The sequence below is a fragment of the Siphateles boraxobius genome, unplaced genomic scaffold (genome assembly GCF_051911475.1).
Source record: "Siphateles boraxobius isolate OS27281-9 unplaced genomic scaffold, OSU_SipBor_1 19, whole genome shotgun sequence".
NCBI lineage: Eukaryota > Metazoa > Chordata > Actinopteri > Cypriniformes > Leuciscidae > Siphateles > Siphateles boraxobius.
The window spans coordinates 405,428-423,012 of record NW_027508799.1 but is presented as its reverse complement, the minus strand read 5'-3'; the positions used below and the strand labels follow the sequence as shown (position 1 = coordinate 423,012).

Genomic DNA, 17,585 nt, shown 5'->3' with positions numbered 1-17,585 from the left:
TACATACTGAAAATATAATATGTCTACTACTCAAAATTAATATATATATATATATATATATATATATATATATATATATATATATATTCCTTTTGATACTTTTTCTACATACCTTCTGATACAGACTGTACCACTTCTTTTGCCTTGGAGCAGGTCGGTTACCTGCATCTGATGACCAGACACCAGTGGAGGCAAAAGACCTAAAGCGCGAGACCCACTCAGTATCATCCATATCCTTGTGGCTTTTGGATTGTTGTTTGGACATTTTCTGTAATGACAGATACGCAGTTTTATTCATGTTATAGTGTAATTACATTAAGTCATCATGGCAAGGGCCCAAAATGAGGGATTACAGAGATGTTTTACGGAGGCAATCTTACTATTCCTAAAAAACAGAAAACGTAAGCCATTTCATTAACAATAAATACAATAACTATAAATAACATACCTGAGCGGAATATAAATAACAGCGGGATATAAATAATTAAGCGGTGTTTGTGCTCAAAGATTGACAAAAATTGACTACGTGGTAATTTTTCCTGGTCCAAAATGACCGCCACATTATAGCAGTTTATAAATCCAAAATAATGCATACTGTATATATCATCACCTAATGTTGTGATAGATCTTGTGATAGAGTTTTTGTAAACATTACAAATTTTGAACTTCTATTTGCTATTTATGGCCTGTATGCCTCATTGACCTGGGCTCATACAAATTGTTTTGTAGTAAAACGTATAATGTAACTGTTATGGATTATTTTGACTATAACAAATACTCAGATTAAACATTGTGTTATTTCAACTGTGCCCATGTGTTAAAATGAACATGTGCCTGGATTTTATTTTATATACTTATTGTATTCTCATCCATTCACTTATGACTTGTCATTTTTTACCACAAGTGTATAAAAGTTAAAATAGCACCCAACAGGTAGAGACATTATCCAAATTTATTTTGTTACATTTTATGCCAGTGTTACAGTAGACTAGTACAATGAGATTTATTGTACATTGATTTATCCATTTCCTATAAAGTAACAAACACTATCAGATATGCTATTTTACTAGTTAATCCTGTCAGAAAACAAAATAAGTTTCGTTACTGACAAAAATGTACAATTGCCAAGCTCGATGATAACGTTAGCTATAGTTAACATAACGTTAGCTAACGTTACCTATACAAAAAAAATAAGGTTTGCTTGCTGACTGAAGTTACACAAAGTCAGACAAAATCGAATAAAACTATTTACATTACAAATTGAGCTGCGACAATTATACCTTATTACTTACAATTACAGCTAACGTTAACTTACCTGATCGTTTTACGGAGCAATCTTGCTATTCCTAAAATACAGAAAACGTTTATTAACAATAAATACAATAACTATAAATAACATAACGTTACCTGAGCGGAATATAAATTACAGCGGTGATGCGTTTATGCTCAACGTGTGGTGATCGGTGTATGAAAAATGGACATTGCCATTTCATTGGACTGCCAAAAAAGAGAATATGAGCGGAGATTGGATGGAATCTGCTCAAACTCAAAGATGGACAAAAATGGACTGTGTGCGGTGATTTGTCTATGAAAAATGGACCTTGACATTTCATTGCACGGCCAAAAATGGAGCTCGTAACGTAATTGGTTTTGTAAAAGATGGAGCTCGACATTGTATTGGATAGATTTTACAGACGCACGGCTGTCAGGTACCGCCATTTCGGCCAGGTACTTGTATGGTTTAGCCAGCAGGGATGTCTGGGAGACCGCCCGTCATTTTCGAGAAGAGCAGAGCGAAGGTCCCAGAGAGAAAATGATTGGCCCGTACGGGGATCGAACCCGCGACCTTGGCGTTATTAGCACCACGCTCTAACCAACTCAGAAATATCCTGGTTGCCCTAATCAGGCTGAAGAGATTAAAAGCAAAGCCTAATAATGGGCTCGTCCGGGATTTGAACCCGGGACCTCTCGCACCCTAAGCGAGAATCATACCCCTAGACCAACGAGCCGAAACATACATCCTCCCTGCTGCTGCCGGGCCGCAAACAGTTCAGCTTGCATGGCTTAAAGCGCAATTTTTTTATTAAATCTACAATTAAAAGGTAGCCAGTGCAAAGTTTCCAGCACAGAGGAAATGCGGCCTCTTTTTTTGTGGTCATTGGAAATCACGCTGCAGCGCCTGCACACGAATAATGAGAAGCTTACTTACAGGAGCCTGGTCTGCAACACTGGACCCAGTTGATGTTGCAGGAGCAGAGGCAGCACTTGGCTGGACAGAAGGCTGTGGAGGAGACTGCAGAGGAGGCTGAGCAGGGCGCAGAGGAGGAGACTGCAGAGGAGGCTGGGCAGAGCTCAGAGGAGGAGACTGCAGAGGAGGCTGGGCAGGGCGCAGAGGAGGAGACTGCAGAGGAGGCTGGGCAGGGCGCAGAGGAGGAGACTGCAGAGGAGGCTGGGCAGGGCGCTGCAGTCCTGTGGGTGGCTGTAGTGAGGATGGTCCTGGTGCAGAGGGACAGGGGTTGAAGGCCTTGCTGGAAAGATGGGAGTTGCTCTTTCCAGTGGACAGGAAGCTCTGCTAGCGAATGGGACACCTGGCCAGGGGTCCACAATGCTGGAGGAGCAGGATAAGGGGCAGGAGCAGGGGCAGTAGCACAGAGCAGGGCCTCTCGAGCCTGCAGTGGCTGGAGCGTAAAAAAACACAACAAAATTATCTTATTGTTTTAGACTTTCGCTGCATGACTTTCTCAGCTCTGCTGGACAGCTACTGCGATTACAAGGTTTACTGCAAAGCATGTATGATTAGTAGAGAGATGACATGATGATGAAAAGATGGAAGGAAGCAGTGAAAATCATCCTGTTTTTCATCCAAGCACCATTAGAAGAAATACAAGAGAAAAAAATATGGGATCAGCCAAGTGTGAAGCGAAGCAGACCAAACACTACAACAGCCACTTATTCCAAGGGGAGTGGGGAAGTGTGAGATGACAAGAATGAGCTTTAGTCAGTGATTACGATAAAAAATGAAATAAAACCTTTTACATACACCTTTAAATTATCTTTTTTCCTTTGAGGATGTTCACTCAAAGAGTGAATGTAGATTGACACCTGAGAAGTGCCATTCCTCTGTGTTGTGAAATAAAATAATATGTCATTTAAAAAATACTGTTTTGTTTTATTTGTAATTGTTTGTAAAATATTGTTTAAGATTTACATACCTTGAGGAAGTTGTTCCTCAGCTTGCGAGGCTACAGTTGCCATCTCCAGGTCATCTTCCTCCTCAAAAAAATCCGTAGCAGCAGGGTCTGTAAAATAACATAAAACACTAAGCACATGTCACCAACACACTTGTATACGTTAAGTGATACTCACCACATGTAAAGAGCTGTCTCCGGGCTGCGGACTCAGACGCAGGATGTACATGTGGTCCTGCAGCTGTTGAACACGTATTTTTGTTAGACATATATACTGCATAATATATTCTGTAATGATTTTAAAGCTTGCAAATCACTTACAGGGTTTGGCTGGAGACAAAATCTTTTGTGCCAGCTGTGAAGCAAATAAATGCTTCCCCCGCGCCAACAGGGCCTTCACATTGGTCGCCAGCAGTGGCCTGTTCTTAGTGGCAGTAGGTGGAGGAGGAACAGACACAGTGGCAGTGGGCACAGCAGCAGTGAGGACAGATGCAGTGGGCACAGTGGTGGTGGGCACGTGGGCTGGAGCCTGCCTCTTCAGCACGTATGCTTTGAAAAGGGCCATATTGGTGTTAGGCCTTGCCTTTGCCTTCATCAGGTAGGTGATGAGAGCCTGGGCCTCCTTGCTTGGGTCCTCATACACCTCCTTCATTGACCTACCCTTAAAATCCCCAAACTCCACCATCAGACATCCAGAGTCTCCTGTCCTCTGGTCCTCCTCCAGCATGGCCTGTTTTATATGATACACCTCCACAGCCTCGCCTACCTCCCTGATCTGCGAGGTGTATCTGAGGAACAGGTGTTTGTTGTCCGACAGCGGGTTGTCCCTCTTCTCCTCCCCCAAAATGCTGCTGACCAGATAGCAGGCATACCCCAGTGAGTTCTCCAGCAGCCACAGGAACCTCTGACCCTGGTGTTTCCCAAACTGGATCTTGCAGTGAGCCAGAACCAGGAACTGGTCTCCAGGATTCCCTCCATTCTGCCTCACAAAGGCAGTGGCCTCAGCCAGGACCTACTCCTTACACCTGGCCCTCCCTGCCAACACGATCTTCCTCCTATTGGCCTCCTCAGTTGGCCCCATAAGGAGTCGACCCTCAGAGGTTCTTCGTAAAACCGGGTATGCATACATAATCTGAAAGGACACAGGCATAAACAGAACGTTACATAGCTGTCATATTCCAACTGAAAGTATTTTACTACAGCTTTTGTTTTATATGTAATTAATTATTATAATATTATAATAATTAATGATTATTATTATTATGAGCATAAGCATTATTGTTTTTATACAACTGTGAATCACTTTGAATTGCCTTGTGTACAAATTGTCAATAGTGTGATGAACTTATTAATAAGAAAATAAATAACACTTCTTGGTACAATCTTGCTGGTATCATGCCATGCTTAAATCGTTTTGTTTTGTTTAGCTTTTGTGGCAGAGATTACTAAGAAACACCAAACATAACATAAAGGCGTTTATGACAATTCATAATAATATGATCATCAAACAGATCTAAAACTTAAAATGGTATATCAAATCGTTTTGGTATATCTTTTATAACATAGTTGAGAATCATTTGTTGAAACAAAAAAACACTTGTTTTTGCCTATTCATGTCTTTTTAAATATGTATAACATAGTATTTAAAAAGATAACATAAATATGTATACTGGTGTATAACATAGTATAGTATAACATATATGAATTAAACTTTTTTTTTAAAGGCTTTAGTAAAAATCTTCTTGTGCTCAAAATAATGTAATGAATGACACAAAAAAAATACTAAATTAACAACAACAAAAAAATAGTTTAAGGAGGATATAGCTTAATTAGCGGTCGGCTAATTATCTTGACAGTAGTGACATGTTTTTTACTGTATATCATGGTAAAGTTGCAGGTTCACATGTACAGAAGAAAACGTGTGCTATTACACGCTAGCTAGCTTTATTGGCATGTTTAATTGTCTAAAAACAAACACTGTTTATGAATAAATAATGATCGATTATACAGTCGTGAAGAATAGACTTACCTGTTGCAAAGATTGCAAAGATGACGATAATAATAGCGGTCGCCGATTGGTCAAAAGTAAGCCACAGGAGCAGAGCCAGGAGAGAAACGCGATTGGTCAAAAGTAAGCCACAGGAGAGAAAGGCGATTGGTCAAAAGTAAGCCACAGGAGAGAACGCGATTGGTCAAAAGTAAGCCACAGCAGAGAAAACACGATTGGCTCACGTGGGCTTACTTTGGGCTTACTTTGGCTCAATCGGTAGGAAGCAGCAGGCGCAAGCGAGAGGTAGTGGGATCGATGCCTGCATTCTCCAGTGCTGTCCATCCTTTTTACGCCCCCCTTCAAGGGGCACTACCTAGATGAGCTCTTGCGGCTCAGTGCTGCCGAAAAAGTTTTTTCGAACGAGGTACTGCACACATTCCTGGCAAAAGCAGGTCCCACCGAGATTTGAACTCGGATCGCTGGATTCAGAGCCCAGAGTGCTAACCATTACACCATGGAACCTTGGCGTGTGTCAACTTTTCCCATGAGCAGCAGAGATTTAAGTCATTGAGTCCAGAAGCACGATAGCAAGGATTTAAGTCATTGAGTCCAGAAGCACGATAGCAAGGAGCAAATGAAGCCTTTGCTTTTTAAGCCCATGTTTCCCCAATTCCAACTCGGTTTGAGAGTGCCAATTTCACCGCCACGTCAGCAGTTGCGCATCACCTCTGTTTTTTCCCTCCCTTCCGCAAAGAACCTAAAAAGGTTCCACCGAGATTTGAACTCGGATCGCTGGATTCAAAGCGCAATTTTTTGATTAAATCTACAATTAAAAGGTAGCCAGTGCAAAGTTGCCAGCACAGAGGAAATGCGGCCTGTTTTTTTGTGGTCATTGGAAATCACGCTGCAGCACCTGCACACGTGCTAGGGATTGCACCTCGTCTTTGTCTTTGAGAGCGATGGACACCTTCTCTCCATGATCGAGGGGAATTAGCTCAAATGGTAGAGCGCTCGCTTAGCATGTGAGAGGTAGCGGGATCGATGCCTGCATTCTCCAGTGCTGTCCATCCTTTTTACGCTCCCCTTCAAGGGGCACTACCTAGATGAGCTCTTGCGGCTCAGTGCTGCCGAAAATGTTTTTTCGAACGAGGTACTGTACACATTCCTGGCAAATGCAGGTCCCACCAAGATTTGAACTCAGATCGCTGGATTCAACGCCCAGAGTGCTAACCATTACACCATGGAACAAACACACCCTGCTAGCTGGCTGTCTGAGAGCCAGATAGCGATGAGGCTAGGTGGAATCAGGTAGATAGGAGCTGGCGTTTGGTCAATGGACCGCCTCGACTAAGAGAGGCTGTTACATTCCACGTGTTTTGTTTCACTGATCTGTTTCACGTGTTGGCCCTTATGTTCATTGTGTTTCTCTTTCGTCCCTAGTTCACTATCTCTGCTCGCAGGATTGCTGTGATTGGCTGAGCCGGACGTTAGTCATCATTGAGGCGACGTTCCAGAACCAATCAAAGGCCGTTCAGCTGGTTTTAAGAGAGTGGCGCGTTCATTCATTCTCTCTCTCTCTCCTGTGGCGCGTTCACTCTCTCTCTTCTGTGGCGTGTTGAGCTCTGTGTAGCGAACTGAGTGAAGTGCGATGTTGAGCTCTGTGTAGCGAACTGAGTGATGTGCGATGTATTGGTGTGTTTATTCCATATCATAGAGGCATTACGATAATCTGGGAGGACGAACGGTAGGTCAGTATGCCGCGGTATACATTGTGGACCCCTGGCCAGGTGTCCCAATCGCCTGCAGAGCTTCCTGTCCACTGGAAAGAGCAACTCCCATCTTTCCAGCAAGGCCTTCAACCCCTGTCCCTCTGCACCAGGACCATCCTCACTACAGCCACCCACAGGACTGCAGCGCCCTGCCCAGCCTCCTCTGCAGTCTCCTCCTCTGCGCCCTGCCCAGCCTCCTCTGCAGTCTCCTCCTCTGCGCCCTGCTCAGCCTCCTCTGCAGTCTCCTCCACAGCCTTCTGTCCAGCCAAGTGCTGCCTCTGCTCCTGCAACATCAACTGGGTCCAGTGTTGCAGACCAGGCTCCTGTAAGTAAGCTTCTCATTATTCGTGTGCAGGTGCTGCAGCGTGATTTCCAATGACCACAAAAAAAGAGGCCGCATTTCCTCTGTGCTGGAAACTTTGCACTGGCTACCTTTTAATTGTAGATTTAATCAAAAAATTGCGCTTTAAGCCATGCAAGCTGAAATGTTTTCGGCCCGGCAGCAGCAGGGAGGACGTATGTTTAGGCTCGTTGGTCTAGGGGTATGATTCTCGCTTAGGGTGCGAGAGGTCCCGGGTTCAAATCCCGGATGAGCCCATTTTCAGCCTTTGCTTTTAATCTCTTCAGCCTGATTAGGGCAACCAGGATATTTCGGAGAAATTGGGGATAAAATGAGCCAGAGAGAGGCTGGTTACCTCAGTTGGTTAGAGCGTGGTGCTAATAGCCCCAAGGTCAAGGGTTCGATCCCCGTACGGGCAACTCATTTTCTCTCTGGGACCTTCGCTCTGCTCTTCTCGAAAATGACTGGCGATCTCCCAGACATGCCTGCTGGCTAAACCGCACAAGTACCTGGCCGAAATAGCTCAGTTGGGAGAGTGTTAGACTGAAAATCTAAAGGTCCCTGGTTCAATCCCGGGTGTCGGCAGAGGAACGACGTCCGCCTCTGTTACGATCTTTAAAAGGCCTAGGGAATGTCGTACCATTAAAATATTAATATGCTGCTAGATGTGAAGTGGACTGGAAGAACATGTCAGACAAACTTTGAAAGAGAAAAATTACTGGGTTTTATTACACAAAAAAAAGCTGAAGCCACTAGTTCCAGTAACAGGACAATGTATGCGCTATGTACAATGCAATAATAATAAAAAAAGATTGGGAGACAAACAAAGAGTGGACCCAAAGGAAAGAACATAATAAAACAAAAACAATCCTTAAGCTAACCCTAACCCTACTCAAAACAAAAGGTGAAAAAGAAACCGCAATCTTCACGCACGCGGCACTGACTAACCTAACTAAATAACAAAACTACAAGGGTTGGCGCTCACCACTAACCTAGTGTGTATAACAGAGACAGACCTACGTAAAAAAACACAACAAAATCATCTTATTGTTTTAGACTTTCACTGCATGACTTTCTCAGCTCTGCTGGACAGCTACTGCGATTACAAGGTTTACTGCAAAGCATGTATGATTAGTAGAGAGATGACATGATAATGAAAAGATGGAAGGAAGCAGTGAAAATCATCCTGTTTTTCATCCAAGCACCATTAGAAGAAATACAAGAAGAAAAAAAGATGGGATCAGCCAAGTGTGAAGCGAAGCAGACCAAACACTACAACAGCCACTTATTCCAAGGGGAGTGGGGGAAGTGTGAGATGAGAAGAATGAGCTTTAGTCAGTGATTACGATAAAAAATGAAATAAAACCTTTTACATACACCTTTAAATTATCTTTTTTCCTTTGAGGATGTTCACTCAAAGAGTGAATGTAGATTGACACCTGAGAAGTGCCATTCCTCTGTGTTGTGAAATAAAATAATATGTCATTTAAAAAATACTGTTTTGTTTTATTTGTAATTGTTTGTAAAATATTGTTTAAGATTTATATACCTTGAGGAAGTTGTTCCTCAGCTTGCGAGGCTACAGTTGCCATCTCCAGGTCATCTTCCTCCTCAAAAAAATCCGTAGCAGCAGAGTCTGTAAAATAACATAAAACACTAAGCACATGTCACCAACACACTTGTATGCGTTAAGTGATACTCACCACATGTAAAGAGCTGTCTCCGGGCTGCGGACTCAGACGCAGGATGTACACGTGGTCCTGCAGCTGTTGAACACGTATTTTCGTTAGACATATATACTGCCTAATATATACTGTAATGATTTTAAAGCTTGCAAATCACTTACAGGGTTTGGCTGGAGCCAAAATCTTTTGTGCCAGCTGTGAAGCAAATAAATGCTTCCCCCGCGCCAACAGGGCCTTCACATTGGTCGCCAGCAGTGGCCTGTTCTTAGTGGCAGTAGGTGGAGGAGGAACAGACACAGTGGCAGTGGGCACAGCAGCAGTGAGGACAAATGCAGTGGGCACAGTGGTGGTGGGCACGTGGGCTGGAGCCTGCCTCTTCAGCACTTATGCTTTGAAAAGGGCCATATTGGTGTTAGGCCTGGCCTTTGCCTTCTTCAGGTAGATGATGAGAGCCTGGGCCTCCTTGCTTGGGTCCTCATACACCTCCTTCATTGACCTACCCTTAAAATCCCCAAACTCCACCATCAGACATCCAGAGTCTCCTGTCCTCTGGGCCTCCTGCAGCATGGCCTGTTTTTTTCTGATACACCTCCACAGCCTCTCCTACCTCCCTGATCTGCGAGGTGTATCAGAGGAACAGGTGTTTGTTGTCCGACAGCGGGTTGTCCCTCTCCTCCTCCCCCAAAATGCTGCTGACCAGATAGCAGGCATACCCCAGTGAGTTCTCCAGCAGCCACAGGAACCTCTGACCCTGGTGTTTCCCAAACTGGATCTTGCAGTGAGCCAGAACCAGGAACTGGTCTCCAGGATTCCCTCCATTCTGCCTCACAAAGGCAGTGGCCTCAGCCAGGACTTCCTCCTTACACCTGGCCCTCCCTGCCAACACGATCTTCCTCCTATTGGCCTCCTCAGTTGGCCCCATAAGGAGTCGACCCTCAGAGGTTCTTCGTAAAACCGGGTATGCATACATAATCTGAAAGGACACAGGCATAAACAGAACGTTACATAGCTGTCATATTCCAACTGAAAGTATTTTACCACAGCATTTGTTTTTATGTAATTAATTATTATAATATTATAATAATTAATGATTATTATTATTATGAGCATAAGCATTATTGTTTTTTATACAACTGTGAATCACTTTGAATTGCCTTGTGTACAAATTTTAAATAGTGTGATGAACTTATTAATAAGAAAATAAATAACACTTCTTGGTACAATCTTGCTGGTATCATGCCATGCTTAAATCGTTTTGTTTTGTTTAGCTTTTGTGGCAGAGATTACTAAGAAACACCAAATATAACATAAAGGCGTTTATGACAATTCATAATAATATGATCATCGAACAGATCTAAAACTTAAAATGGTATATCAAATCGTTTTGGTATATCTTTTATAACATAGTTGAGAATCATTTGTTGAAACAAAAAACACTTGTTTTTGCCTATTCATGTCTTTTTAAATATGTATAACATAGTATTTAAAAAGATAACATAAATATGTATACTGGTGTATAACATAGTATAGTATAACATATATGAATTAAACTTTTTTTTTTAAAGGTTTTAGTAAAAATCTTCTTGTGCTCAAAATAATGTAATGAATGACACAAAAAAATACTAAATTAACAACAACAAAAAAATGGTTTAAGGAGGATATAGCTTAATTAGCGGTCGGCTAATTATCTTGACAGTAGTGGCATGTTTTTTACTGTATATCATGGTAAAGTTGCAGGTTCACATGTACAGAAGAAAACGTGTGCTATTACACGCTAGCTAGCTTTATTGGCATGTTTAATTGTCTAAAAACAAACACTGTTTATGAATAAATAATGATCGATTATACAGTCGTGAAGAATAGACTTACCTGTTGCAAAGATGACGATAATTACTACTGATGACGACTACTTCCTGCTCAGCTACTGTTCGGACGCTCTTGCTTACTGCTCCGCGTATATCGCTTTTATATTTCTATATTTTATCTCCTTTTATCACCTAATTTTAACTTCAGCAAATCAGCACAGTGCTCAAACTCTTGGATTACTACAAAAAAAAGCAGAATTATTTTATTCGACCAGCCTCCCACTGAAAGCTTACATTCCGGGGAAGAGAAAACACAACTGCCTACATTCATAAGGATAAGAAAATGCCTCTTCTGGAATCTACTTGCTGCTCCAACTGCCACAGATTTTTACAAAGGATTGCAATTCTTGAAACAAAGTTAATTGCGGGACCACCAAACCAGACGGAACACACAACAGAGCTTCGTCATGGACGTCCTCAGCATACAGCCGGTGAGTCCCATGAATCTAGTGCTTCTCGACAGGCCATACTGAGTGAAGAGAAACAAGCCGATCGTTTTACTAATCGATGGCACAAACAGGGTGCGAGACCCAAAGGCACTCGAGACATCAGATTGTCATGAGCATCACATATTACTGCAGTAGCATCCTCTACCCCAGATACGGCTCTGACAAGGACTGCAAACACTGGTCTCCTACCACCGCCTATACATCTTGAGAACAGATTTGAAGTATTAATGAATGAGGAATCCCCAAATTTGATGAATGTGATCGCACACAGACAGAATCAGCCAGTAGCTAACACTGATGCTAACTGGGGCTCAAGGTCGAGCAGACAGCGGCACTCAGCTCACAGTGCAGCCGAGCCCAGGACTCTGATAGTGGGCGACTCCGTAATCAGAAAAATTAATAGCAGGGATACAACAACGTGCTGCCTTCCACAAGCAACAACTTCTGATGTAAACAGGGAACTTCAGAACATTCTGATGAAACATAAGACTGCAAATCGACTCATCATTCATGTGGGGAAGAATGATATTCATAAAGAGCAGTCGGAACTTCTTAAAAAGGATTTCAATGAACTTTTTGAAACACTTAAAAGACTGAAAGTTCAAACATTCATCAGTGGACCACTCCCAGCAAGAGGAACAAACAGGTTTTCACGGTTGCTTGGGCTTAATACATGGCTGCAAAAAACCTGCAATATAAAAGGAGTGAACTTTATTGACAACTTCAATCTTTTCTGGAGTCAGAGGCAACTGTTTCAACAGGATGGCCACCACCCAAACAAACTTGGTTCAAGAGTGCTAAAGGACAATATCTACTTCTCCCTCCGTCATCCTTCTGCAATGTGTGCCAATCCACTCAACCTGAATGGCACACACACACCTGGATACAGTATGAATGACCACAGGATTTCACTTCAGCACCTGAATGGACATGCGGTTGATACATCATACAAGGACAGTGATAACACCACTCAGCCACAACAACATCTGCTCACGGACACAATCTTAGCTGAGCCCTGCCCACAGAGCTCACCACAGACAGACTGTGACATACCAGCACTGCTCCAAGATACAGCACCCATAGACGACTTTCTGGAAAACAGCCAGGGAAACCAGGACAGCATATTACAGCCTCCAATAACACCAGGGCAAAAATCCACTCTCTCCAGCATCTCCACTTCTGTGCTTCTCAGAGAAAATGGAACAACTGGTGCATGCTGGAACTAGACTATCCCACTCTTTTGCTGCGAGCCCCCAGATACCAACCAAAAAACGCCAGGCCCCACAACCACCAAAGCCTGCGGGCCCAGCTCGCCCTCCCCCTCCTCCTGTGAGAGCTCTTCGGCCTCTGCCACAGCGCCAGGGCCCACACCCTCCTCCAGCGGCTCGAGGTGAACCAAAAACAACTGATACCAGCTCTCAGTGATATGTGTCGGGTCCCCGCTATGATAACAATAACTTTCTCAAATGTTTACAGAACAAGCGGGAACCCAGTGTGCCTGTATCTTTTTCTATTGCTGTTCGATTACATGATAGAAAGTCTAAGGCCTTCAAAAGCCGTACAGCAAACCCATCTAATCTGGTGCCTATTACACGACATACCAATATTGCTGTGGGGACAAAATGTAAGACTGTTAAGTTAGCACTTTTAAACATCCGCTCACTTAAAAATAAATCACTTTTAGTCAACGACTTAATAATCACATACAACCTGGATTTTATGTTGCTAAATGAAACTTGGCTAGAAGAAAGTTGCAGTGCAACAGTCCTCAATGAAACAGCCCCTCCTAACTTTACTTTTATGAGTGTCTGCAGAGCTGTCAGAAGAGGCGGAGGTTTAGCTGCTCTTTATAAAGATGTCTATCAATGTAAGCAAATATCATTTGGGAATTACCCGTCTTTCGAGTATCTGGGTATTGTGTTAAAAGGTGCTCCACGCATTTTACTTATCATTGTTTACAGGCCTCCAAAATACTCTCCAGCTTTTGCTGAGAACTTAACAGAACTGTTATCAACAATTTCCTCAGAGTTTGACTGCTTTGCCATTGCTGGATATTTTAACATTCACATAGATAATGCAGAAAACAATATGGCAAAAGAAATCAAAACTGTTTTAAAAACTTTTGATCTGACTCAGCATGTACATGGACCCAAACATAATTGTGGACACACTCTAGATTTACTTATCAGTAAGGGTCTAAACATTTAATCAATTGTTATTAAGGATGTAGCACTGTCTGAAATACTGATACAGGCAAATTATCAGTGCTGGTACTACTCGACCTCAGTGCTGCATTTGACACTGTCGATCACAAAATACTTCTTGACAGGCTGGAAAACTGGGTCGGGCTTTCTGGGATAGTCCTAAAATGGTTCAGGTCATACTTAGGAGGCAGAGGTTATTATGTGAGTATAGGAGACCATAAGTCTGAGTGGACATCCATGACATGCGGAGTCCCTCAAGGCTCAATTCTTGCGCCACTCCTATTCAACCTGTACATGCTCCCAATGAGCCAAATAATGAGAAAGAACCAAATCGCTTACCAGAGCTATGCAGACGACACACAGCTCTACTTATCCCTATCGCCTAACGATTACAGCCCCATTGACTCCCTTTGCCAATGCATTGATGAAGTAAACAATTGGATGTGCCAAAACTTTCTTCAGTTAAACAAAGACAAAACTGAAGTCATTGCGTTTGGAAACAAAGATGAAGTTCTCAAGGTGAACGTATACCTTCAGTCTAGGGGTCAAACAACTAAAAATCAAGTCAGGAATCTGGGTGTGTCTCTGGAGTCAGACCTTAGTTTCAGTAGTCATGTCAAAGCAATAACTAAATCAGCATATTATCACCTGAAAAATATTGCAAGAATTAGATGCTTTGTTTCCAGTCAAGACTTAGAAAAACTTGTGCATGCTTTCATCACCAGTAGGGTGGATTATTGTAATGGACTTCTCACTGGCCTTCCCAAAAAGACCATAAGACAGTTGCAGCTCATACAGAACGCTGCTGCTAGGATTCTGAGCAGAACCAGAAAATATGAACACATCACACCAGTCCTCAGGTCTTTACACTGGCTGCCAGTTACATTTAGGATTGATTTTAAAGTATTATTACTGGTATATAAATCATTCAATGGCCTAGGACCTCAATACATTGCATATATGCTCAGTGAATATAAACCCAACAGATCACTCAGATCATTAGGATCACATCGGCTAGAAATACCAAGGGTTCACTCGAAGCACGGCGAGTCTGCTTTTAGCTACTATGCCAGCCGCAGCTGGAATCAGCTTCCAGAAGAGATCAGATGTGCTCCTACAGTAGTCACATTCAAATCCAGACTCAAAACACATCTGTTTAACTGTGCATTTACTGAATGAGCACTGTGCCACTGTTCGTCCGACTGTTTGCACTGTATTTTATTTTATGTTTTAATTATTCTGATTTCTGTATTTTATCTTTTATTCCAAACTGTTTTAATTATTCTGATTTCTTTTGATTATTTTAATTTCTTCTATGTAAAGCACTTTGAATTACCATTGTGTATGAAATGTGCTATATAAATAAACTTGCCTAGCCTTGCCTTGATCATTTTTGTATTTTCTTTGATATATTGATCTCTCCTGCCATTGAAGCTAGATCTGTGTCTGTCAAGAAGAGATGCTTAAATGAGAACACTAGTGTACTATTTATGAAGGCTATATCTTTAACACCAAGCATATCTGCTGACTCTGTTGATTTTCTCCTTGATTCTTTTAACTCAAAAGTAAAGAGTGTAATTGATGATATTGCTCCTCTGAAAGTCAGGAAGAAGAGTGGCAGACAAAAAGCACCTTGGAGAAACTCAACAGCAGTGCAAAATATGAAAAGACAATGCAGAAAAGCAGAGCGCATGTGGCGGAAGACAAAACTTGTAGTCCATTATAACATCTACAAAGACAGCGTCCATGCTTTCAATAAGGAACTAAGCAAAGCTAGACAGACTTTTTTCTCGAATATTATAAACAGCAATATAAACAACACGCGCACTCTTTTTGCTGCTGTAGAGAGACTGACAACCCCCCCCAAGCCAGATTCCCAGTGAAATGCTCTCAGTGAGAAAGTGCAGTGAGTTTACTTCTTTCTTCTCTGAGAAAATCAATAATATCAGAAATGTGATCAGCTCATCCTTGAGTTGCGCTGGGGTCAGGCAGATCAGACAACAGCACGAGAAAGTAGCCACTATGTCTGATTTCGAAGAAATTGATGGCAAAATTTTGGAAGAAACCGTACAGCAACTAAAAACATCAATCTGCGCCCTTGACGCACTTCCCACATCTTTTTTCAAAAATGTTTTACACAGCTTAGAAGCAGATCTCCTGGAAGTGGTAAATGCCTCACTTCTCTCTGGGAGTTTTCCGACCTCCCTGAAAACTGCTGTCGTCAAGCCCCTCCTGAAAAAGAGCTGGATAAGACCATATTAAACAACTATAGACCGATATCAAATCTTCCTTTCATAGGCAAGATCATTGAAAAAGTTGTCTTCAATCAGCTGAACAAATTCTTAAGCTCGAATGGATACTTTGACCATTTTCAATCTGGTTTCCGACCGCACCACAGTACAGAGACCGCGCTCATAAAGATAATAAATGATATTCGCTTAAATACTGATACAGGCAAATTATCAGTGCTGGTACTACTCGACCTCAGTGCTGCATTTGACACTGTCGATCACAAAATACTTCTTGACAGGCTGGAAAACTGGGTCGGGCTTTCTGGGATAGTCCTAAAATGGTTCAGGTCATACTTAGGAGGCAGAGGTTATTATGTGAGTATAGGAGACCATAAGTCTGAGTGGACATCCATGACATGCGGAGTCCCTCAAGGCTCAATTCTTGCGCCACTCCTATTCAACCTGTACATGCTCCCAATGAGCCAAATAATGAGAAAGAACCAAATCGCTTACCATAGCTATGCAGACGACACACAGCTCTACTTATCCCTATCGCCTAACGATTACAGCCCCATTGACTCCCTTTGCCAATGCATTGATGAAGTAAACAATTGGATGTGCCAAAACTTTCTTCAGTTAAACAAAGACAAAACTGAAGTCATTGCGTTTGGAAACAAAGATGAAGTTCTCAAGGTGAACGCATACCTTCAGTCTAGGGGTCAAACAACTAAAAAGCAAGTCAGGAATCTGGGTGTGTCTCTAGAGTCAGACCTTAGTTTCAGTAGTCATGTCAAAGCAATAACTAAATCAGCATATTATCACCTGAAAAATATTGCAAGATTTAGATGCTTTGTTTCCAGTCAAGACTTAGAAAAACTTGTGCATGCTTTCATCACCAGTAGGGTGGATTATTGTAATGGACTTCTCACTGGCCTTCCCAAAAAGACCATAAGACAGTTGCAGCTCATACAGAACGCTGCTGCTAGGATTCTGAGCAGAACCAGAAAATATGAACACATCACACCAGTCCTCAGGTCTTTACACTGGCTGCCAGTTACATTTAGGATTGATTTTAAAGTATTATTACTGGTATATAAATCATTCAATGGGCTAGGACCTCAATACATTGCAGATATGCTCAGTGAATATAAACCCAACAGATCACTCAGATCATTAGGATCACATCGGCTAGAAATACCAAGGGTTCACTCTAAGCATGGCGAGTCTGCTTTTAGCTACTATGCCAGCCGCAGCTGGAACCAGCTTCCAGAAGAGATCAGATGTGCTCCTACAGTAGTCACATTCAAATCCAGACTCAAAACACATCTGTTTAACTGTGCATTTACTGAATGAGCACTGTGCCACTGTTCGTCCGACTGTTTGCACTGTATTTTATTTTATGTTTTAATTATTCTGATTTCATTTGATTATTTCTGTATTTTATCTTTTATTCCAAACTGTTTTAATTATTCTGATTTCTTTTGATTATTTTAATTTCTTCTATGTAAAGCACTTTGAATTACCATTGTGTATGAAATGTGCTATATAAATAAACTTGCCTTGCCTTGCCTAATAATAGCGGTCGCCGATTGGTCAAAAGTAAGCCACAGGAGCAGAGCCAGGAGAGAAACGCGATTGGTCAAAAGTAAGCCACAGGAGAGAAAGGCGATTGGTCAAAAGTAAGCCACAGGAGAGAAACACGATTGGTCAAAAGTAAGCCACAGGAGAGAACGCGATTGGTCAAAAGTAAGCCACAGCAGAGAAACACGATTGGCTCACGTGGGCTTATTTTGGGCTTACTTTGGCTCAATCGGTAGGAAGCAGTAGGCGCAAGCGAAAGGTAGTGCGATCGATGCCTGCATTC

General features: G+C 42.2%; 4 non-coding genes across 4 annotated transcripts; 2 read left to right on the top strand and 2 right to left on the bottom strand.

Annotated features, from left to right (window-relative positions):
• Positions 1-1,937: 1,937 nt before the first annotated feature.
• On the bottom strand, positions 1,938-2,009 carry trnap-agg (transfer RNA proline (anticodon AGG)). The gene has a single exon. It is a non-coding gene; the product is annotated as a tRNA-Pro (tRNA).
• A 3,619-nt stretch (positions 2,010-5,628) lies between these two features.
• Positions 5,629-5,700, bottom strand: trnaq-cug (transfer RNA glutamine (anticodon CUG)). Its single transcript has one exon. It is a non-coding gene; the product is annotated as a tRNA-Gln (tRNA).
• A 1,772-nt stretch (positions 5,701-7,472) lies between these two features.
• trnap-agg (transfer RNA proline (anticodon AGG)) lies at positions 7,473-7,544 on the top strand. Its single transcript has one exon. It is a non-coding gene; the product is annotated as a tRNA-Pro (tRNA).
• Positions 7,545-7,799: 255 nt separating this feature from the next.
• Positions 7,800-7,872, top strand: trnaf-gaa (transfer RNA phenylalanine (anticodon GAA)). Its single transcript has one exon. It is a non-coding gene; the product is annotated as a tRNA-Phe (tRNA).
• Positions 7,873-17,585: the final 9,713 nt, after the last annotated feature.